The sequence below is a fragment of the Rhinolophus sinicus genome, linkage group LG13 (genome assembly GCF_036562045.2).
Source record: "Rhinolophus sinicus isolate RSC01 linkage group LG13, ASM3656204v1, whole genome shotgun sequence".
NCBI lineage: Eukaryota > Metazoa > Chordata > Mammalia > Chiroptera > Rhinolophidae > Rhinolophus > Rhinolophus sinicus.
Genome location: NC_133762.1, coordinates 11,540,216 through 11,564,928, shown reverse-complemented (window position 1 = coordinate 11,564,928; position 24,713 = coordinate 11,540,216). Strand labels below are relative to the sequence as shown.

At 50.5% G+C, this 24,713-nt stretch overlaps 1 protein-coding gene across 1 annotated transcript in view; it reads left to right on the top strand.

Moving 5' to 3' along the window:
- Nucleotides 1–24,713, top strand: part of LOC109444937 (uncharacterized) — a 90,722-nt gene that overhangs the window by 5,564 nt on the left and 60,445 nt on the right. The window lies entirely within an intron of this gene.

Here is a 24,713-nt window from a genome sequence, read left to right as displayed (position 1 = left end):
TGCTAAGATGCCAGCAGGCCACCAGCAGCTCTGGGCATCTGCTTCCCTAGTTTCGATTCCCCAGAAGACCCCAGAAGTCTCTTCCAGCTCTGACGTTCAGTGCTTTCAGGAGAGGGGTTCCAGAGACTGGAGGAGCAGCAGCAGCTCACTGTCCAGTCCTGGTGGTGGCCGAGCTCTTGGTGGGGCAGATATGTGGGTCCCAGTCACCAGCCTGGGATGTGAGGTGCACTTGTTGGGGACCCTTTTCCTACCCCATGCAGTGCAGGCCTTACCCGCCTCTCCTGGGTGATGTCTTTACTCAGCAAACAATGGCTAAGCACCCACTCTGGGGACATACCAGCCATTGTCCATGAGCCTCAAGCAGTTACAGGCTGGAGAGGAAGAAGGCAGACTCATAAACCTAGAAGAGCTTTGCAACGTCATTGGCTGGCTGGTGGGCAGACACGTGTTGGGGCAGCAGATGGCATCCTGGAGACGCCCTGGATTCTCTGCCAAGGAGATGAGCTGGACTTGGACGTCAGTGCCCCTCACCCTACCCCAGCTGACCCTGGTGGAGACCCTCTGACTGCAGCCAGTTCCGGGTTCTGATTTGGGGTGTGGAGCCCTGGCTCCACTATCGGGCCCTGAGCAAGCAGCTGCTGCATTAGTTGGGAAAGCACTCCTCTCTGACAAAGAGGAGTGCTCGTTCCTCCTCCGCTGGTCTAACACAATCCTGGCCTCTGAGGGGCCCCTGGGGAAACTGGCACCGAGGAGCCTGGCAGTTTAAAAGCCCTGTAATTGCATTGCTGGTTTCTAGTGCCACTCTGGGCTTCCCGAGTCAAAGGAAGTTTGCAAGGCCCTGGAAATATTAGAGTTTGGATGCCAACAGGCTCTGGAGCTGTGGGCTAGAGCAGCGGAGGGAGGAGAGTGTTTCCTGAAGGGTCCCTGGGACCTGGGCCAGGAAGGTAGACCTCTGGGGTCCAGGGAGAGAAAGTGGCAGGGGTGGGAAGTTTCAAGTAAGAGAATTTGGCAAGTTCTTTTGGGGACTCCGGGTTGTCTTCGTGCCTTCAGACACGTGTGTTGAGCAGCTGCCCTGTGTGGCTGTTCTAGACGGTGGGTCCATCACTGAGCAAAGCAGGTCACGTCCTTCCTTACCTTTAAAGGGCTCACACTCCACTTGGGGGGCTCAGCAGAAGTGCACGTGCACGTGTGTATGTGGGACCATGCCATGGAGTGAGATCTGGGAGAAGGAAAATAAAGCAAAGTCATTGGATGCAAAGATAGGGGAGGACGATTTTAGTCTCGATGGCCCAGGAGGACCTCAGAGGAGGGGAGGCTGGGAGACCCTTGCTCGGAAACCAAAGGGAGGGAAGCAGTGAAGGCGGCAGGTGAGTGGGGAGGGGAGGTAGGGCCCAGCCCTGAGCGGGGAGTGTGGGTGGCATGTTCAAGGAACAGCATGAGCGCAGAGAGGCTGGGAGGACAGAGTGGGAAATGGGGTCCGCTTCGCATGGAGGGATGTTGTGGATTTGGGGATGGCAGATAAGGGAGTGTCCACGCATGGCTTCCCTTTGTAAATGAAGATGGGGTGAGATCAGTAGCTGAGAGTGAGTGGGGAGACTTGGGAAGCAGGGGACAGAGGGGGGATGGGGAGAGAAGAGGGGGTGTTCAGTAATTGTCTCCGAGAGTGAGAGAGGTTTCTAGAGAAGCGTGCTAGAAGCCGTGCTGAGGGTGCTCTGTGGTTTGTGGTCTTGCGTTTAAAGGAACACCAGCCTCATTGTGTAGTTTGTCGTGTGGAGTGGCTAAATGGGCTGGCCCGGGCGAGGCAGTCACAGGGGTAGAAGTGAGACACAGCCCTGCCCTCAGGCAGCTCACACCTCTGCAGGGGAACAAGTCAAGGTTACGGACAACTGCAAATCAGACAACTAAGGCTTTGGAAAGAGCTTGAGGAAGTGAGACTTGGAATCCAAGCAGCTGGGTACTCGACGGCAAGTCACAAAAGCTCTCTGACACTCAAGTTTTCTCGATTATAAAATGAGAGGGGTCCTACTGATCTAAAAAGCCTGTAACAGTGGCTAGATAGGGAAGTAGAAAATCGTGTGTTTGTGTAGAGTAGGAATTTATTGACTAGCAGTCATTGCCGTTCATTACTTAGAGCAGGGTTCGGCAAATTACGACCCATGGGCCAAATCTGGTCTACTGACAGTTTGTGTAACCTGTGAGCTAAGAATGATTTTACATTTTAAAATAGTTGGAAAAAAATCAAAAGAATGCTATTTCATGACATGTGAAACTTACGTGAAATTTGCATTTTGTTGTCCATAAGTTAAGGTTTTATTAGAACACAGCCATGCTCACATTTGTGTACATGTTCCCTATGGCTGCTTTGGCTCCACAGCGGTGGAGTCGAGGAGTTGGTTGTGACAGAGACCGTTTACTGCAGAAGACCTGAACTATTTACCATGTAGACCTTTACAAAGAAGTTGGCCAACCTCTGACTTAGAGAAAGGAGGGAGAGGTGGAACCGGGCATTCTGGAAGATTTGCCGTGGGTCTGGCCTTGACTGCTGAGTTGGATTGCCATGTGACCTGAGGTGAGGGGCTGGTCTAAGGAGGCCATAGGTCTCAGGGGTGTGGGATTGGGGGCGGAGTACTGCAGACAAGTGAACCCCATGAGCAGGGACAGAGCTTAGGTAGAAGAGTGGCTTTTATTGTGAACCAGTTTCTCTTTTTCTAGCAGAAGCAGGACAGGTGGGAAGCTGGAATCAACAGGAATTCTCTCCAAACAAGGGCTCTGTGTTTTGCAGGTGGGGGCCATTCCTGAGCTTGGACCCCTGCGCTCATCTTGTCTGCTGGGAAGCGAGACGTGGTGTCGTCTTTTCAAGGTACCCAAGGGAGATAGAATTAGAGCCAAAGACACCGTATAAGAAAAAAGTCATCAGGCCCTTTGCTAGGCAGCAACCTTCCATTTTTCTCCTGCTAACAATTACAGCCGCGGTTGCAACCTTTCTCTGCTGCCCTCGCGCCTCTGCGGCCACCCACCTGCCTCGCTCTGCAGAAGACCCACGCCCAGGCTTGAGGAGACTGAGCTACCTGCTGTGAAGTCCCTCAGCATTCCTTCCCCCCCTCAACCTTTCTGAGTCTCCTTCCTGCTGCCCCCGAGGAAGAAGCAGAAACATCCCTCCCACCTGTGGTTTGATCTCATCCCTTCTTGGCTCCTCCAGGCGCTTGCTCTGTTGATTAGACACCTTGCACTCAGGCCGTGTCCACTGGCACTTCCCCCTTCCGTCTCTTGTTGGGAAGGTGGCTAATATTTAATGCATTCCTATTATGTGCCAGCAGCCTGCTAGGTGATAGTACATGCTGTTTCATTTGATTCTGACAGAAGCCCTGAGGTAGTGCCTTTAGACAGGACTTTCAGTTGCCAGTGCAAGAAACACAACTCAAACTAGTTTAGAGGAAATTTATTGGCTCATGTCACTGGGAAGTTCAAGGGTGGACTTCAGACATGGCCAGATGCATATTGTTAGATAATGTCCTAAGGGATCGCTCTCTTTTTTTCTCAGTCCTGTTTTCTTCCATGTTGGTTTCTTCTCAGGAGTGCTTCAAGGATGTCTGTCACTAGCTCTAGAGACATTCTACCTCTGCAGCAATTCCCAGGGAGAGCAGCAGCAGGAGTCCCAAGGCTGATGGTCTCTGTTGGCCTGGCCTGGGTCACGTGGCCTTTCCTGGACCAATCACTAGGGCCAGGCAGTTGCTATATTCTCCTCGGCCAACCCAGGGCTGTCAGCCTACTTTTGGTGATGTAGGAGCAGCAGCCCCATCAAAACCATATGGACTCAGAGTAAGAAAGATGTGGTTTCCTTAAAGGAAAATCATGGTGTTGACACCAGAAGTTAGGAGAATGGTTTCTGTGTCGGCAAAAATGGCAATTGTCCCTTAGAGATAGCCATTACAACCCCCATATTACCGGTGAAGAAACTGAGCCTAAAAGAGGTAAATGGCTTATACCAGGATACACAACTAAGCCTCAGTAGAGATGCAATTTCAACCCAAGTGGGGCCCACCCTGTATTCTACTTTGATTCCTAGGCTTGCTGAAGGCCTGCAGGAAACTAGATTGGTCAGGGAGTAGAAGGGACCAGGAACTAATGATACGAAAGAAAATATGGTTAGTCTGAAATAAACAGTGAGAAAAATGCCATGGCCTGGGCCCACCTCCGTGGAGCAGGTGGCGGGCAGAGTGTTGGAAATCAAGGGGTCCAAGGGAGGCGTCTACACTGGAGGGGCACGGCCTGTCTGCCTGTGCCAGGCGGCATCTGTGTGTCTAAAGCCTTTTCCAGTTGATCTTGGTGTCAGAGAAATGCCATTGTGTTTTACATAACACAGCTGAGCTCAGAGGGCATTGCTGTGAACACACACACAAGCCCGGTGTCTCTGAGTGACATCAGAGAGCAGGAGAGTGCTGTGGCCCCAGGAATGAGTCCCCACCTTGGGATGAGCAGGAGAAACACCACCCAAACAGATGTTTCAGTTCTGTATCCACCTGGAACCCTGCAAGGGAGAGGGACCCTTTGAGCAAGGTCACGAGAGAGAGGAGAATTTGCCTGGAGCAAGCAGTTTTCTTCTGGTTGAGAGTGGAGCTGTTTTCTAGAAAATTTCGGGCCAGCTCTGTCCATGTACACTTAGGGGAAGAGGGGAGACACGCAAACACACAGACTCTTCCTGGGCACTTTTTTTGGGGCCTCCAGACCATGACATTGGGGAATAAAGGCTGTGGTCAGGCTCTGAGTAGGGGGTGCTGGGAGTTAGGCAGACGTGAGGGACGCAGGGCCAGCAGGAGGGGTGGCTGACAGAGGGGGAGGAGTGTGGACCCAGAAAGGAAATAATTGAAACCACATATGTCACCACGTCATGGTTCTGGTAACTGATTCTCCCAAGAGGCAGAGACGGTGACAGAAGCTGGCATCAGACCCTAAAGAAAGGCTCCGGTTGACTTGGAGGATGGCCGCAGAGTCGCCGTGTGTGAGCTGTGCATCTCCTCCGTACCTCAGCCCACCAGCTGCTCTGTGCTTCCACGCTGAGCTCCTGGACACCTCCAAGAAACGCACGGACCATTTCTATGTCTTCAACTTGCGACCTGTGGGAACCTCAAAAGCTAACCCCTCCTCATCGGGTGCAAAATGCCCTCCACGGGGCACCATTTGATGCCCCATCATTAGAAGAGTTCCTCCGTATGTCACACCCAAGTCTGCCTCTCAAAGACAGGTCCCAGTTGTGTCCAGTTGGCACCATGCTGGACATGTTGGTGCCCCTTTCCAGGGAAGGGCTGGCCCAGGAAGTGTCAGTGATGCCATGGGGTCCGAGCGGACGGCTCCCCGTGCGTGTGCATGGGCGTGGCGTGAGTCGGGTGGCTGCGTGTGCCGTTGTGCATCGGGCACCCCAACTGCTGAGTACGTGAGCGGTTATATTTCTCTGCGCCTCCGGGGCCCAAGCCGGCGTTGGGAGAAACAGGCGTGCGGGGAGATGCCTCCCATTATTGTGACAAGTAATTAGGGGATGTGAGATGTTCCGAAATTACTTTATTAGACAAATGCTGCTTATAAACCCCACGCAGTAAACATGCCTGTGGAGTTGACTCCGCCGCTGAAGGAGCCCCAGCTCCCCAGGCCCAGGGGCTCCTCTTATCCCTCCACGTGGTGGCTCTGAGTTTGGACAAGATGAAGGGCAGTGTCAAGTTTGCAGGGAAGGCTCTCGATTTGAATGTCTGCCCTGCCCCTTCTAGTGGCATGACCTTAGGCAGTTCGGCGGTACAGCGGTTTCTCGGCAGGTGGGAGTTTGCTGTCTGCTTTGGGACGTGCCTCCAGCAGACCCTCGTCCCGCTGCCAGTGCTGGAGAGCCAAAGGGAAGTGGCGCTGCCACCCCAGGCGTCAGGGTCTGCCTGTGGGCGTGGGGACCGTGAAGAGGTGTTTCCTGAGACTACAACAGGCCCAGGGTACAGAGTTGAACAAAATTTCTCTTCAAGTTGTTCGGCAGCCACAGAGAAGACAGGTGATTCTAGGACAACAGGTGTTTGAAATCAGAGTGGTAGCTGCAGAGAGCTGGGGTCATCACGCTTTTCTGTTACGGCAAGAGCAAGAGAGTAAAATGTCCGCGACTCGTGCCGGTGTGGTCTCTTGTCACCCCCGACACTGCGTTGTCACGCAGAAGCAGCCCGACAGAGCATACATGGGTGTGCATGCCTGTGTTTTGATGGAACTATTTCTGGACACTGAAATTAGAATTTCACATAATTTTCCCACGTCCTGACATACTATTTTTCTTTTGATTTTCTTAAACACTTAAAACTGTAAAACTCTTTCTCTGCTTGTGGTTGGCTGCCTTTGGACTGTGGTTCGCAGACCCCTGGCTTAGAGGAAGAAACAGTGGAGCCCACAAGGGGGGCCGGGGAAGCCTTTGCTGCATCTGGGTCTCTAAGTCTGTGAAGATTTCCCGGGGCCACATGCTGCGTAGGGAGGGGGGCCTGCTAGGCTGAGGGAAGTGCAGTTGTTCAGAGGAGGCAGAGCGGGGTGACTGCAGGACGGTGGGAGGTTTGGGTGATTGGATTATAGGTGCAGGTGGGGAAGTGAGTGGGTGAGATTGGAGAGAAGGTGGGAAGGGCTTGGGAAGCCCTTACGCGCCATGGAAATGAGCTGAGCATACCCTGAGGGCCATGGGGCTCCAGGAGAGGTTTCGTTCTGCTTAGGAAGGATGGGATGGAATGCTTTCCATTTGTCATAGATCCCCCCCTTTGGGAGTTCTTGAGGGGCGTTCCCATACCTGACCTTGGGTACAGAGATCCAGTTCTTTCACTTACGTCCTAATTGCGTTCATTCCCACGATGCATCTTCTCCTGGTCTTGGCCGGGTTAGAGCTTTGCCTGGTGGGCAGGTGTGGAGAGTTGGTGTCCTCTCACCATGTCTTAGGGCCGCAGGTGCTCGGAGGCCACTCTGTCCCCTCTGGCCTGGCCCCACTGTCCACTGTGGGACGCCTGCACTTGAGGACTGCAGCTCTCAGGCCCACTTTTGGGCTCAGGAAGGTCCTCCCTCCACCCTGTACCTCTGCTCGATCTGTCTTCCACCTAATGGTTTGCCAGCTTGGCAGGAAGGGTGCTGCTGGGAGCTGGGGAGGCCCCGTCTTCCAAGTCCGCTCTAGCAGGAGGGCACTGGGTTTGCTAATAGGTGTTAAATGGGGGCATCAAATTTTCATCAGCTCCTTAATGGAGTCTGAGGACCTGGGGGAGTTCTCGAGCCCTGCATTATGCTGCTGGCAGAAGCCACGCTGGCCGCCGTGAGTGGGAAGGTAGGATGGGCAGCTGCTGTCACAGCCACAGCAACGGGAACATGAGGTGCTGCTGGTCCAGTCGGCAGCCACTTTTATCCAGGGTGACACAGCTCAAGTGTCCCTACTCCTGGTGACCCATCCAGCGATGGCTTCCTGTTGGTGGGAAGCAGGTGTGGTATCAAGTGTGCAAATGGGAGAACATTGGCATTAATGTAGCCTGGTTCATATGCTGGGATTTTCAAGATGTGAATGACTGTGGACAAGGCCCTTGGTGTGGTGCCTCGTTATAACGACGGCCCTCAGTGAATCAGGCCTCCTCGGGTCCCTTTTGCAATGGGTGTTGTTGCCGCTCCTCCCATTAAGAAGCGGAGTACATCCCTCCATCGCCTTTACTACACTAGGTTGGCCTGTGCTTACTTTGACCAATAAAATATGGTAGACGTGCTATCAGGCAAGGTCTGGGGCGTCTCCCTTAAGAGACCACGGAGCTTTGGCTTTCCACCCCCCTGGAATGCTGCCCCGAGGCCACCACAACAGGGAGCCGGTCTAGCCGAGTGGAAGGTGAAAAGCCATCGGTGCCACCTTCATAGCCAGCATCCACTGCCAGACATGTGCGCAAGGTGACCTTCCAGCTCCAGGCGAGCTGCCTGCTGACTGCAGCAGGGTGGCCAGACACGTGAGACCTGCGGAAGGACCACCTGGATGACAAACCCAGGTCGTGAGAAATGAAAAACCGTCGTCGTTTCAAGGCGCTAAGTTTTCGGGTCTCTCATGACATGAATACATAGCTGAGATGCTTGGCTTCCCTGAGCCTTGGGTTCTCAGGTGTAGCTCAGGACCAACAGTGAGCACCTTGTCCCCGGGAGGGGCATCGATGACAGGTGCCAGGACCACGCCTGGGATGCAGAAGTGCACGGGGAGAGGAACACGGTCAGTGAGACAGAGAGGGGAGGGAGGCTGGTTGGGAAGGAAGGGCCTTGCCTGCCACAGGAGGCGACGTGACAGGGTGGGGGTGGCACGAGAGGAGAGGACCGATGTGCAAGACGGTTCCGAGACAAAACAGGGCCTTGATGAATGGCTGGGGTGCGTGAGCAGGATGAGTCAGACATGCCGTGGAGGTTGCCAGCCTGGTAAGCGAGTAAACAGTGCTGCGAGGAGGGTGGGAAGAGGGGCAGGGCTGAGGTGAAGACGCAAAGTTCAGGTTCGTGCAGTTGGCTGTGCGAAGGGGACATCGGGATGCAGTTGCTTGGCTTTGTGGGTCTGAGCTCAGGAGGGAGACCCCGGCAGGGCTGGAGGGTGACACTTCCTGGGGTGTCCGCTGAAACCTGAAGCATGGCCGTCTTAGTCTGTTCAGGCCGCCGTAACAGAGCAGCGCAGCTCTGGAGGCTGGCAGTCGGTGATCAGCATGCCAGCGCGGTGGTTGTGTGTTCTGGTGACGTCCTCTTCCCACTCCGTAAACTGCCGTCTTCTTGCTGTGTCCCAAACTGGTGGAAGGGATGAGGGAGCGCTCTGGGGTCCCTTTTGTGAGGGCACTAATGGCGTTCAGGAGGGCTGCACCCACATGACCTAATCAGCTCCCAAAGGCCCCACCTCCTCATACCATCACCTTGGGGGTTAGAATTTCAACCTATGAATTTTGGGGTGGGGAGGTGTCGCAAGATTCAGACCATAGCAATGACTCAAGGCAGCCAGGTTAAGGACACAGGGCTGTGGACGCCCCCGGTTTCTCCAGGGACTAAAGTGAAATATAGCTGAAGTAACAGCCCAGGGAGCCACCCCGGCATGGCCTACAAAAGGTGCAGTCAGTCTGGGAAATCCTTGCTTTTGGGAGGATGCGTGAACCATGGAGTGGGCCTCACACATGAGTGGGTTCTACACTTCCACGGTGTGTTGTGTGCGGCTAATCACCCATCTCAGTCTGTGATCTGATTCAATTTAAAAAGCCCATCTATAAAACTCAACCAGAAGAGGCCAACGGCAGCGGCCTCCTGGCGGAAGCTTAATGGGTGATTCCCCCCCCCCTTCTACTTTTTCTGACGTTCCAAATTTTCTATAATGAGCATTCAGTACTTTTTCTTGGCATGTATTACTTTTAAAAAGGACAAAAAAAATTATAAAAACAAAACAGGAAGCGTTAAGGCTGGAAATGAGAGCTTCTCTTCTAGGAAAAGGGGTACCCTGGATATAGTTCTGCTCTCAAATGCCAGGACCCCACAAAAGAGTGAAACCCGGGGCAGACAGAACGGGGGGTGTGGTCACTCTCCTTGTTGCTGCAGAGACTGACCCCACTTCACAGGTCTCCTGAAACATCCAGGAGAAGGTGAGGAAAGATGGTGGCGGCAGCTAGGACGGGCGGGTGAAGTAACCTGCTCATTACAGGCCTTTTGGGGAAGTTGGCCTGACTGCCGGCAGCAAAACACATCCAGGTGGGCGAGGCCACAGGGTTGGGCTTTCCAACCAAGGAGAATGGAACAGTCCAAGGTGCCGAGTCCTGAGGGGGCCACGGAGGCCTGAAATCTCATCTGGGAGTCATCACATCTGAGAGCAGTGCGCAGTCAGATGCAGGGCCAGCGCTTTGCTCAGGGGGCCCTGGAACGCTAGTTGATGCAAGAAAGCTGGCCTGAGTCCCGGGCGGGGGTGGGGAGGGGAGAAGGGCTGGGTGGGAGGAATCCGTAGCCAGCTGACCTGGAGAGGGCCTGGGAAAGGTGCTGAAGCTTAATGTTCCTTCTCCCCCGCCTCATCCTGTGCCCCTGACTTGGGCCCGCCGGGCAGGCTGTTTTCATCCTCTCCTTGCTCCTGGGGGAAGGGCTGCTGGTCCATGTATGCCAGCCCTGGTCGGTGGGGGCTCAGTGCCCGCAGCCGGGGTAGAGTTGGGCAGGTGGGCTGGTGAGAGGAGAATTCAAGCAGGAGGAGGGAGACTGCATGTAAACCCTCTCCTGTCCAGACAGGCTGTTCTCCTGTTCCCCTCGGCAGAGAGAGGGGTTATTTTGAGAGAGGACGATCTGCAACACTCCTCTCATTGCTCAGAAAGGTCCTTTTAATTGTTTAAACGGGGTCATCATGATTTGGGGGAGGTAAAGTGAGCTACAGGAGGTGAAATACCTTGCTGTAAAGCAAGTGGTTATGAGAAGGGGGTATCAGGGTGATTACCCCTCAACACCCCCCCCTTGAATGCCTCCTCGCCCAGTCGGACTGTCGTGCGTGTCACGTTCGTGGCTGGAATGGTGCTAAGCTTTGTTGGCTGCTTAACTGATGTCAGGCTCCTTCGAAGCACGTCACAGACATTCATCTCAGCCTTTCACTGACTCCACCATCCCCATTTTACAGACGAGGAACCAGAGGCAGAGTGACTGTGTTACCAGAGGGCGAGGCCGAGGCCAGCAGTCTGCTCCCGAGTCCACACCCTTAACCATTGCCCGCTCAGCCAGATCCCCAGCAAGCTGCACGTAGGAGGCACTCACAAAATACTTGTCGCATTGAATCAAATCACATTGCTCTTCCCAAGAAAGCCAACGATCATACATTCTCTGGAACCCGAATCTCTGTCAGCACCACTTTTAGAATCTCAGGAAGAGAGCGAAAGAGGAGGGCAGGTAGGTCTTCAGGAGCGATTTTGCTTTTCCAGTTTTGCGGCCAGAGTGGTTTGCTGCCCTCTGGGCACGCCCCTGTCCTGACAACCCTTCCTCCCCGTCTTGCCCTCTTGGCGAAGGGAAGAGGAGGGAGTGCCCGCCATGTCAGACAGCAGCGGGCAGAGCAGAGATCAGTGCCCTTCCTGCTGCTGGAGCCAGTGAGGCGGAGGCCAGCTGAGCTGGAGCTGAATGCAATTTTTGTCAGAGTTCCCTTCCTGTCTGTGAATGCAAATCCTGAATTACAAGCCATCCGTATGACAAGCTGACATTTTAGCTCCAAACATTCTCCTATAATTAGGAGAATCTAATGCAATACAGGGAATGGCTCCATTTTACACACACATTATCGTAATGCCTTTAAATAAGATAATTGATTATGCCTTTGCATAAGAAAGTGAAATATTCAATGTAATTCAAACCAGCATTCCCATCCTGACTCCCTGACAGGTGATGTATGTGTCACTGAATAAAGCATTAAAGTAGTCTCACACCCACATTCCAGTTTTCAAAGTTTGGTGTAAAAAAACTTTGGAGAATTTTTGTTTTTCCCCCCATGGTTTCCAATCTGGAAAACTGAGTGGGGCTGGCTACTGAATTTTGGGTATTTCTGTATTCCTCTTCAGCCCCCCAACACTGTCATGATCTCTGTCTTGGGTTTCCCTCCTAGGTCTTCATTTTATGGATGGGGACATTGAGGTACGAGGACGTGACAGTAGTTCTGTGACTGAGCCAGGCTTGGAACTCCGTCACCTGTCTCACAGCCCTAGCGATTAGATTTTAATTCGAGCTCTTTCGCTAAAAGTGGGAAAAGTGTGGTTTAGTGGACAGAACGTAAGGATGGAATCAGGAAATCTGGATTCTAGTCTTGGCTTTGCAATGAGTTAACTTCTCTGAGCCTTAGTTTCTCCACTTACTTCATTGATTGCCTATGGACAAAATTAGATCAGATAAGTAAAGCAAGAAATCTTAATATAATAGCAATCCAGTAGATAGACTTCTGTGTGGTCCGAGGGGTGGGAGTGGAGATTCCTTGTCTGAGTAAAGAAAAGTCAGATATGGCTGTGGAAATCTTAGTGGCCTTGAGCTCTAGGGGGTCCCCAGTACAGTCCCATTATTCTTGACCCAACCTCCATGTTCTGGAAGTTGAGTGGTGGGAGTGGGTGATAGCCGTAGGAAAGCTAGTTAAGAATTGTGTGGGCACGTCTGCCTGGCTGATACCTGGTGATGATGCTACAAATGTCTCAGGTGGCGTTGACGCTGTCCTGAATTAGTCCTACCGTCTCACTAGGTTTCCAGAGGGCTCGTCTGGGGCGTGCTTTTGTGGGACAGCTGGTGGGTGTTGGGTGAGTGCTCTGGGGCTAGGAAACCCAGCTTCTCCTATTGGTTTCTCCTAAGGGGGCACGCTAGTTTCTTTACCCTTATTCTCATGAACTGCATAGCTGCATCCCAGTAACCTTCCTAGCTGAAGCCTAGTTTCCTACAGAGCTGTCAAGACTACTCCACTTGTCCAGGAAAAACTTCCCAGGGATGTCTTCCTTGTGCTTCCATTAGTTTCCTCTGGCTGCTGTAACAAATGACCACACATGGCTTAAAAACACACAAATGTATTGTCTGACAGTTCTAGAGGTCAGAAGTCTAAAATGGATCTCGTTGAACTAAAATCAAGGTGTTGGCGAGGTTCCCTTCCTTCTGGAGACTCCAGGGGACGATCTGTTTCCTTGCCTTTTCCAGCTTCTAGGCACCAGCTGCCTTCTTTGGCTCGTGGTCTCTTCCTCCATCTTCAAAGCCAGCGATGGTCAGCCGAGTTTTTCTTACTAGGCCATATCTCTGACTCTGAGTCCTCTGTCCCTTTCTTCCCCATTTACGGACGCTTGTGATTGCACTGAACCTACCAGGACAATGCAGGGAAATCTCCCCATCTCCAGACCTTTAACTCAATCACATCTGCAAAGTCCATTTTACCATGCAGAGTGACATCTTCTCAGGTTCCAGGGACTGGGCTTTGGGCATCTCTGTGGGGGAGGCATTATTCTGCCTACCACCCAAGGATCATTGTATCAGTTATCTATTGCTTCTTAACAAATTGCCCCCAAATTCTGTGGCCTAAGCAATGACCATTTGCTGTCTCACAGTTTGTGTTGTAAGAAAACCGGGTACGCCAGCTCCGGGTTTCTCACAAGGCCGTAATCAGGGTCAGTGGGCGCTGTAGTCGTCTCAAGGCTGGATCGGGGAGGATTGGCTTCCCAGTTCACTCACGTGGCTGTTGGCAGCTCTCAGGTTGTTGTGGGCTATTGGCTGCAGACATCAGGTCCTTGCTACGTAGACTCTCCGTAAGGCAGCTCACCATATGGCGGCTGAGTTCCCTCAGAGTGAGCAAGTTCAGGAGCCAAAAGGCTGCCCAAGATGGAAGCCACAGCCCTTTTGTAACCCAGTGTGGAGAGTGACACCCATCACTCTGCCATCTTCTGTTTGTTAGGAATGAGTCAATAAACCCAGCCCACACTTACGGAGTGGTGTCAGTATCAGGAAGGGGGATCAAATTTGGGGCCCTTTTCAGATGCTCCTTACTCCAACAGTCACACAGGCCACTTCCCTGAGGGAGGGTTAGTCCCTAATGTTCAGAGATTAGGCCTCCAAGATTTACGGCAGGAGAGATCAGAATTGAGAGACCCCATCCCAGTGCCCGGGAGAAGGAGAAAGTTGAGGTATGGGGGAGCAGGTGGGCGGCTGCCAGACTTTCTTCCATCTGGGTCAGTGGTTCTCTCACTGCGGAGGTGTCCTGCAATTATCTGGACAGCAAGATACAAGGCCAAAAGCTGGGCCCCAAGCCTGTAGATTCTTACTTAGTTGGACTGAAGTAGACCCCATGCGTAGGCATTTTTGTGGTTGTTTATAACCCTGGAGTAATTCTGATTTGCATCAAAGTTTGAGAAAGTTGGATCTATAGGGTCTGCTGATGTCTCAAAGAAGGGACTTGGAGACACCGTGGGACTCTGAGTCTGGATCTTCCAGCTGATGGTGATGGTGGTGACGTCAGCGGCACGCGTAAGAATTATTGTTTCTGTGAGTACTTAATACTTGGCAGGCTCTTTGCAAGTTACTTATCTCCTGAGCTTGTTTCCTCATCTGCAAAATGAAGACAGCAGCATCAATCCAGCAGGGAGACTGTCACGTCTAAATGATTTAAGTATGTAGAATGTCCAGGGCAAAGCCTGGCACCTGGTAGAGGCTCGGTTTTCCCCAGCCCCTGCCTGTCTGGCTTCTTTTGGGGGGGCTGAGATACCATGCAGCAGGATATCACTCCCACCCCGCTGCCCTAGGTGTTGGAACTGCTGGGCGAGGACAAGTGAACTCACAGGTACCTGTGACGAGCATTTCTAAGTGACCACAGGTTTGACGGGCTGTCCAGGAGGCCATTATGCAGGCCTGGGCCTGGCTGAGGCTGGCCGTGTGGCGCCCAGGTTTCCCCTTAAGTCATGGACCAGCAGCCTGAGCCCAGAGCAGCGATTCTAGGCTCTTTTTAGCTCCTAGTAATGGATCTGGGTCTGAACAGGGCTGTACCTCTAAGGCCCCCGTCTGCTTCTTGTTCCCGATGACTGAGCGCCTGGCACTGTTGTCCCCAGCCTTCCCAGACATCTAAGGCCTCTCCAGAGCTACCTGGTCATGTGGCCTGGGGCTGAGGTGGCTGTGCTTCCCTGTGGGTAGGACCTTTGGCCTCCCTGCTTCAACCTGCATTTGGTTCTTCTGGTCGGCCTGTGCTCGTCTCCTCTCACAGCCCTAACTAGGGAAGTAGAAAGCACTGGTCACCTAAGCCATCCTTTCTGTTCTGCCATTAGTAGGGAAACTGAGGCAGAACATAGAGCTGGTCTGCTTACCGATAGCACGAGCTTTGGCTGCAATCGGGAAGTTCCAAGCCTCCTGGACGTTTCAACTCAGTGAAAATAGTCCGGAACTGACTTGCTTTGTATATTCTTTTCTGCCAGAGGCTGAGATCCTAGGGACTAATGACAAGGATAAGAGAAGTTCTATAGTTCTAGTTCCAAAGAGGCGAAGTTCAAGATTCAAAATAGTTTTGCAATAGTGAACTTAGGGTCAGTGAGAATCCCCTTTAAGTTTTGCTCCTATTTTGCTGTGTTACTTAAGGCAAGTTAATTCACTTAACCTAGCTCAGCCTTGATTTTCTTATCTGTGTCATGGGTGCATCAGTCAGCATAGGCTCATGCTGCAGTAACAAGTACCCCCCTCCAATCTCAGTTGCTTAACACAGCAAAGACTTATTTTTTATTCACTTTTCATGTCCATCTTAGGTCTACTAGGGGCTCTGATATACGTTGTCTTCATTCTAGAACTCAGACTGATAAAATTCTTCCGGTTAGACATATTGCAGATTTCTGTGGCAGTGGGACAGGGAGAGTGGGGGCAGATGATGGCACACTGTTCATACAGCTTCTGCCTGGAAGTAACATATGTCATTCTGCTCACACTCCTTTGGTCAGAGCAATCACGAGGCCACCTGTAACTCCTAGGATGCAGGGAAGTGTAATCTTACCATGTGCCCAGAAAGGGGGAGATCTGCAAATGTTTGGTGGACAGTGCTGGCTGCCACAATGAGTGCTGTTACATCAACTTCTCCTTATTTAAGGAGTAAAAGAGCCAATGGCTGAAAAGAGCTAATGGATGAAAAATCACTTTGCAAATTACAGACCTAACTACGATGTGGTTAGGTAACATTTGGGGGGCAGCCATTGTGGGCCAAATGCTATGCTAGATATTTTGTAACAGCACCCCACCCCCACAGAATCCTGGAAGGGTGAGGCGCTCCTGGTTCCGCTGCCTGTTGGCACTGGACCCTTGAGTGTAATTCCGGCAGAGCCCACTAGCCCAGGGATGCCCACGGAACAAGAGTGCTGCTTCAGCTGGAGACGTCTGGATGATTCCGAATTATTTCTTGGGAAGGGCTCGCTTGTGTGACCATTGACCAGTGACCCTCATAAGCAGAGAACATGGGTGGTCTTGCTATTGGTCTCTGTGTCGTCGTCACTAAGGAGCAGGTGAGGCCGCCTGGCTCAGTGGATTGGAGACTGGTGGTGGCCTTTGTGTGAAGCCCCTCTGCGGGCCTGCCCTGTGGTCTGCTCTGCTTAGAGGCTGCTTCCTGCGTGGAGGCCCCTGGACTGGGCACCTGTGGTAACCTGGGGAGGGTCCTGTTTCCTCATCAGTGTCGTCTCTGGAAGGAAAGAAAAGTTCATTGGGATCAGCAGTGTCTTGTTGGTGGCTATAGTCCCATGCTCTCTGACCATTGGAATTTGGGGTTGTAAGTACCCCCTTCTTTTGATGGGAAGATTCCCTGCTGGAAACTCAACCTAAAGAGGTCCCTGTGTCCTTCTACGTGGCCCAGTAGGCACGCCTCTGGCAGTGGTAGCTCAGTAGACACTTGCATATATATCCTCTCATTATTGTTATATTCTACTAATAATACAGTGAAGTGGGGAAATAGGTAACATTCTCATCCCCATTTTATAGATGAGGAGACTGAGGCTCCAGTAGTTTATCTGCCTTGCCCGACGTTCCACAAGTGGCAGTCTCTGGGATTTAAATACAGGTCCTTAGATTCCAAGCCCCATTGCCTCTTTCACTTGATAGCTCTCCTGTGTAGTGCTATATTTGCCTTTTTCCCCCTTTAATGATGGAAGATTCTGATTATCAGAGTTTAAGAGCTCGAGGGAATTTTAGAGGTGATTTGGCCCAGTTCCCTGATTTTATGGAGGCAGAAACTTGAGGCCTCCAGATGGCTGCTCGATGGCTCTCCGTGAGTTGCCTGTCTCACTCCTTTGCTTTTTCTGTTCTATTCTGACCATGACGATGCTTCTTTTCCCTTTTATTTGTGCCCCATTCTCTGTCCCCTTTCTACAATAGCTTATCCTCATTTTGTCACACCACTTCCTGGAAGCCTCCCAATCATCTTTCCTCCCCCAGGTTAGTCCCCGGGCCTACGCAGTGCAGTGTAACCGCCCCTAGCCTACCAGACTGGAGCCATACCCACTGTATTGTAAGGGCCAGTTTAGGGTGGAGAACAATGGACCACCCTCTCCAGCCATCACCTCCAGGGCAGAAACTGTGTTTGTTTTGCTTGCCACTTGGTACTCGGGGCTGACACTTAGCTGGTGGTGTTTAAGGGCTGGATGGAAGGGAGGGAGGGAGCAAGGAAGGGCCCAGGTGTGGCTTTCAGGCCACTGTGCAGTCTGGGCCCTGTCTTAATAGGGAGTGTGTGGGGGTACCTCCGAGGGGCTCTTCCCTGTTGGGGTCTCCCAAGGGTCAGGGAGCAGGAAAGCCTCTCTGCTGTTTTGTGAGGCCTGCCCCTGCCTTCTGAGTGTTCCTACTCTCACCAGCAGCCCCCGGAAGAGAGAAATGAGCGAGGGGGAGAGAAAGAAAGATTGAGGGGGAGAGAGTCGAGGGGGAGGGTGTGCTGCTCTAAGACAGGGGAAGAGCGCTTATAAAATGTCACTTAGAATCCCTGAAAGAATAAGCTGTAAAAACAACCACATGCTCTCTGCTGGGTGACGCTAGTCAAAGAGAAATGCGATGCAATTAGTCACTGGTTCTGAGTAGGAGGCGGGAGGGGGCTGGGAGGCAGAACAGGGCATGGGGAAGGGCTGGGGGTGGCAGCAGCCTCCCGCACAAACTGCACCATCTGCTCCCACAGCCTCCTAGCCCTAGGGCTGGGGCGGTTAGGTGGGGTGGGCTGTTACTTCTTTCCTCTCAGCCCCTGTGCTGGCCAGAGCCCACCTTGCATCTCCGCTTTCTCTCCCACCAGGGGGCATCTGCCCCCTTTTCCAGCACAGTCTTAGTTCTAGAAATGGGGAGAGGAGACCAGAGTCTCTAGGGAGGGAGGAGGCTGGGAGACCAGGGCTCATGGGAGCTTCAAGGAGGGAAATCTTTGACTCCCCACATCCCTGCCCACTTTGGCCCAGAGAGAAGTGTTTGCCCTGTTCAGGACCTCAAGGTGGCATTCACTCACTGCCCCCTCCGCACCCCCACCTACCAAACAAGTGTTAAGTGTCCGCTGTGTGCCAGACCCTGCCCTCGTGCTGCTCACAGTTTAAGTCAAGGAGATGGTGGACAAGTGAGTAGGCAGACAGGACACTGAAGGCTGGGAAACCACTGCTGCGTTCCCGTTTTATCCATCCAAGAGGTCAGACCCCAGCCAGATTGCCACTTTGGAACCAAGGACTACGGTTAAGAGTGGAAGGACCTTGCACTATAATTGCTGCCCTCTGTCTGGGAGGCTGAGTTGATGTGATTTTGTTTTGTAGCTTTGTTTGTTATCTACATAATTTTGTAATTCATAAGTAGAGAATTTTTTTAAAAAATCTGTAGTTTGTTGGATTCAGTTATACTTAAATCCAGGGTATCATTTCTTTAAGTGTCTTTCCATAGCGTGTGAGTGCAGACGGTCTCATTTTTCCTTTAAGTTGAATCCCTAGCGTCTGGGGAATAAAGAATTCTACTGAATATTGTTACAGTTCAGTCTGTCCCAAATTGTGCTCTGTGGGGTGTTAATAGGTGTTCCCACCTAAAAAAGGTCTGTGGTAAGATAAATTTGGGAGCTCTGGCATAGCTTGCTCTGGGATATTCACAGTATGTGTTATCATTTAAAAGGCTCTGCTTACTTAACGTGTATTATCACTTAAAAGTCTTTTTTTGTTAAATCTAATATTTCTTAAACTTGCTTGACTGTAGAACTCTTTCCTCCTGTAACATCCTGTGTTCCAATATTTTTTAGGGACATGTTGATATATATATTTATCTGGTAGATGAGGTGATTCTGCTGCAGAAAGGGACGAAAACCATAATCATAGCGCTCTCACAGAATACTGCCTTTGCAAAGCTCATTTCAGCCCTGGTGTGCAAACCTCTAAAACCGCCCAGCTGCAGAAGACAATGCCTGCTTGACATTCTGGAAAGGGTCCTCATGCTGTCTAGTTCAGTGATACTGAACACATTTCCCCAGCAGGTAATTCAGTGTCTCAGCAATCTTTGCATTTTGTGGAAGAGAAACATGAGAAAATTCCGGCAGTTACAGGAAGGCTTGAAGCACTTGATTTGTTTTTTTGAGTAGGCTTATCTTGGCTTGCACACGTCTTAATCTGAGCAAGGTGAATATTATTCACGGCGAGGGTGTGGCGGCCCAGGAAGACGAGGGTACAAGTTCCCGGTTCCCATTTTTCTTTATTTGGTCTTACATCCTGTGCATCAAAATGATGTAGGATATGCCAGTGTTCTTCCTGGAGCTCAAGCTGGGAAGACCCCCCATGGTGGGTCATCCCTTAAGTACTGTGTTTCCCCTATAATAAGACACAGCCGGGTCATCAGCTCTAATGTGTCTTTTCGAGCAAAAATTAATATAAGACCGGGTCTTATTTTACTATAATATAAGACCCAGTCTTATATCATATGGTATCGTAGCATATCGTATCGTATCATATTGTATCATATCAGGTCTTATATTAATTTTTGTTCCAAAAGACGCATTAGAGCTGATGGTCCGGCGAGGTTTTATTTTCAGGGAAACAGGGTACTAGTCACCGCACAAGAATTCTGGAGGTTCTGTGTGCCTGTGTGTGTGGGTAGCGGGGTGAGTTATAAAACCCTGAAACATTTCCTAGGTGTTCGGAATCTAAAACTGAAGGACCCAAACTCAGAAAACTTCTGTGGGAATGATGATGATATTGGGCATTTTCGCGCTCTCTCTTGACTGGTTATGCAAGGTCAGCATGTGCAACTCGCCGCCTCAAACTACCCTGTGCGAACGGCAGGAAGTCAACTGACCATGGCTACTGGTTGTGGCCGCTCTTTAACTGCATTATTCCCAATGCGTTTAGGGTCTGCCTTAAATTCACAAAGCGATAGGTGTTAGTCCTGGCCATGTTGCCAGAGCCAGCTGGCCACAGACGACCAGCCTAATTGTTACAGGAGAACGGGTCCGTTTCGGCGCAGTGTCCAGGTTCTTGGCACCTTGAGCAAAGAGTTGAACGAAATACTGAGGTAAAATAGTGAAAAAGCAGTTTATTGGAAGAAAAAGTACACTTCAAAGAAATAGAAGCGGGCCTGAGCAGAAAGTAGTGGCTCAAGGTGGCATTATTAGGAGAAAAAGTACAGTCCAAAGGGTTTGGAGTGGGCCCCAAGCAAAGGCAAAGCTCAAGAGAAGCTCAAAAGGGGCTGACTGGCGAGGACTCGGAGTTTTTATCCTTTTTTCTCTAGAATGGGCTGTTCTTTTCCAGGCGTGGGACCACTTGATTGACACCTGTGATTGACAAGAGGCGATTACCTCATCTTTTTAGACCGCGCATGTTCTTTCCCAGAATTCAGTCTGTTATAATGAACTTCCGGGCATATGTAGGATATTATAATGATGGCATAATGAGGCCCAGGTGAAATGAAGGACGGTGTGGCCTTCACTGTGCAGGTGTGAGTGGCCGGTTTAATCTAGTTGGGTATTTTGTGCCCATTTTTTCCTCATCGGGGAGATAATTACAATGAAAAGGAGAAGTTTTGGACGGAGAAGGGAGGTCTTTTGGGCAGTCGCATTCTGTGGGTTGTGCATGAATGCAGAGACTCCATGCCTAGCTCTAACTGCCTGCCTTGTTTTTCCCTTGAGAGACGTATCCCCATAAAATCTTTATGGGAAATTGAGGGACAGAAGGTCTTTTTTTTTTTTAATTTTTTTTATTGGGGAATATTGAGGAGCAGTGTATTTTTCCAAGATGTCAAGTTGTTTTTCAATCCACCAGCAGCCTAGCCCCAAGCTCAAGCTATTGCTTGTCACTGGTACATGTGGGAATCGAACCAGCGACCTTGGTGTTAAGAGCTCACGCTCTAACCAACTGAGCCATCCGGCTGCCCCTTGGTCTTTTCTTCTGTATCTGTTTCCGCTGGACGGGGGCATAGAGCTATCCCTACCTATTGGGGGATTCATGGAACTCTCGCCCTGTCTCCTCTTAGATGAGAGGAAGGGGTCTCAAGACCCACCTGGAAGACTGTGTTGGCTTCTTTAGTTGCAACTGGCAATCTTGCTGCGGTATCTTCTGTATCCCCAAGGCCCCTAAATGAGGAAAAATAGATTTTAATTAATAAATCCATTCGTTCTATAGAGCCCGTGGCCGTTCAACCAGTCATTCCAGTGGCGTCAATTGTCCAGGAGCTGGGCCCAGAATGGGTTGGAAAGGACATCTACAAGTACACTGGCCTGGGGGAGTGTTCACACCTATGTGGTGTCTGGGATGGAGTTATCCGAGAGTTAGGTCCGGAATGGCTTGAGAAGCCACAGGCTTTTCAGTAGTTATGTGAAGCAGGGGTGAGAGACATTGTGTGATTCAGGCTAGGCGCAATCTTTAGTCTAGGATTTAGAAACTGATTGGAAGAGTAATCACAGCCAGGGGGAAATTTCTCTAGTGAGGTGGCTCTCCCACATCCTAATGATTTGTTTGGCTTGGTCACCATCTCCAACTTTCTAAACACACTTTTGAAGGTTACATTTCTGACTTCCCAGAGAACCGACACAGCGGATGAATTCAGAGGAATGGCCCTTGCACGTGTTTAATTCTATGGAGAGCGCTTTCGGAAATCTGTCGATGGCTTCCTGTCCCCAGGCCCATTGGCATACATACCTTAGATGTGGGTTCCCAGGGCTGTGATGCAGTTACATCTCAAGAGGCTTTTGAGTTGCTGTCATAATAATCATCATTAGCACCATCACCCATCCTAAATATGATCTGTAAAGCTGTATTCATTAGAACTCTTGGTGGCAACTGAGAGCAACCCGATTCAAGCTGACTCAGCACAATGAGCCTTTATTGGCTCACGAAGCTGAAAAGACCAGAGGTAGAGCTGGATGCTGTCCCCTCGATAACGTCTCCCCTCGATGACATCTCCCTTCAGTCTTCCTCCTCTCACCCTGCTTTAATTTCTCTTCATAGCACTTATACTATACCTGGCATGTTGTTATGTATCTACTGGGTATTTGTTTATCGCTTGGTGTTCTCGCTGGAATGCAAGTTCCAGGAGGGTTGGGGGTTTGTTTTGTTCACCACCAGATGCCAAGCATGGAAGAAGGGACATGGACTACAGGAGGAGCTAGTAACTAGTTGCTGTAAAAAAGAATGAATGAATGAATGAATGAATGAATGGATGAATGAATGAATTCATGCAGGTGCTCACATGTCATCATCGGAAATTTGTCTTTAAACATCTTTCCTTCTGTTTCTCTGTGTGGCTTTCATTCTTTGGAATGCTGCTTTTCTTGTGGGGACAAGATGGATTCCAGCAGAAAGAGAACTGCTGGACCAGCAAAAGGCTCACTGGCCAGCTTGGGTCATCAGACCATCCCTCAGCCAGTGAGCACAGGCGGGGGCGGGGGGGTGGAGTTGGCCCATACTGATGCTCGTGGGACAGCCCAAGGACAGGAAGTTATCAGCAGATTCCAATAGTAAACCACAGAGTCCAATGAAGGGAGGATGTGGGCTGGCAGACCGAGCGAGAAACTTGGATAAAACAATAGAGTTCATTAATGGCTCTTAATGGCACGTTCTCAACCAATCCTCACAAAACCTTGTGAGGAAAGTAGAACAGACACTATCACCCCCAGTTTACAGGAGAGGGACTTGAGGGCTGGGGAGGGGGTGCTTCTTTAAGCAACTGGGAAGTGGTGATGCTCCCTCTGGACCTCAGGTCTTCTTGGCCATCACCAGCGTTCTTTCCACTGCATGGAGTCACCTGCGACATAGCTTCTCATGGCTTGTCTTTGCAGAAAGTGCTGAAAAAGCGGGAAAAGGAAGAGCTTTGCTAAAAGCCATGAAGGATTTTTTACTTCCCTGGCCAGGTGACTATTTTTTTCCCCACAATGGAGCCAACTGGTTGAAAACAACGGGTAATAGCTAACAGGTTTTGCCTGGTTCATGGAAAGCGAGGACTCAACTTGGTGTGAGGAGGGAAGGGGTGGCAATAACAGCATATTCTCTGAGCCCGATGACCTGAATCTGGGAAAAATAAATGGCATCATATTTAGGCAATTCACAGTCCCTCCTGAGCCATGTGGAAGCACAGAGGTTGATCTCCCTGCCAGCTTCGCACACCTGTATAGAATACCAATGATAAGACATGAGAAGACACTCAGAGAGTATGTAGGCCAACTTTAATTCCTGGTGAGCCAAGGTTTGAGCAGCTCATGCCTGCTCCCTCCACCACCCTGGCTCCCGCACTCTTAGTCACAGAAGCTGTGTCTCTTTCACTCTCATTCTGGGTCAGTGGTAGAATATTTATAGGGTTTGCCATTTTACAGTATACTTTTGACTAGAAAACACTGATCTGGTGGTTTCGCAGTTGAAGAACTGGGCTGGAAGAAGTAAAGTAACTTGTTCAAGATTGTGGTGCTAAGCAGAGGAACGGAGCCTCAAACCAAGTCTTTAAAAAAATGAAATACAACTTCACGTTGCTTCCAGTAAGCCAGTGCTTCTCACCTCTGGCGGGTCCCCAGAGGTGAATTGGCAGGGTAGATGCAAGTTGGAGAGCATTTGAGAAGATGATGGAAGGAAGGGAGAGATCTGATATCTCACGGAAGCTGTCTGGGCCCATGGCTTCTTGAAGCAGGGTGCACGGGGTACAAGGCCACAGCTAGCCCACAGTGTGCTTGTGTAATGTGGAAACCATTCCTTCTAGGGGCACTCAGCACTGCAGACACGCAGGTTGGCAAGAGGATGGTTGCACCCCCTCTGCCTTAAAGATAGAGCCTGGCACCAGGTACACGGCCCCATGAGTGGAACGAGGAGTGGGTTTCAGTCTCCACCTGGCCCGTTGGATGGCAGCCTTGTGAGGCGAACAACCTGCCAGAGAATTGGGACGGCCTGGGCTGGGAAGTGCAACCGACTAGAAATACATTTAACTGTGAGCTGACTTGCCTCCCTCTTCAATTCATCTGTTGGTAGACTGAGCGAAACATGGGGCCCTACTATTTTACTGTAGTGCTTGAACTGATTAGGGAGGAATTGGTTGGTACAGAAGAAATGACTAGCATCTTTGGGAGGCTCCCGTGCTCTTTCAGAGTGGACAAAGCTGGGCATAATCAGACACATTCCTTAAACCTTAAGAAGGTAGGCCTGAGTAGAATTAAAGATGGCCAACCCATAGCACAAGACTCAGAAAATATAAGATGGCTCCAGAGAACTGGAAGAGTGTCAAAAATATAACTCTTTTAAATATTTTTCATGTTGCAAAAGCAATCCGAGCTAATTGCAGAAAATGTAGAAAATAGGCCTGAGCCAAAAGAAGCCATTTGAAATTTTACCACTCAGAAATAACCACTAACAGTTTTTTTGTTTATCCTATCAGTCTCTTTGCTATGCTTACAGATACATTTATACATATTGCAAAACAGGATCATATGTATAGATTGTCTTGTGATCTGCTTTTTAACTTAACAATATTTCACAAACATTTCCCATGTAATTAGCTATTCACCTACCTACCTTGTTATTTTAATGGTTGCATGGCAACCCATTTAATGCTTCCATCATAATTTATTTAATCAATCATATTTTAGAATTTACATTGTTTCCAATGTTTAAATATTATAAATAGTGTTTGATGAGCATTCTTTGAGTTTTAGCTCTCGCCATATTCCTGAATAAATACTTGGAAGTTGAAATCAGGGTCAAATACAACTTGCCAGACGGCTCACCAGGAAGATGGTACCATTTTCCGCTCCCACCAGCAGTGGATGCAAATGTGGGTTTCCT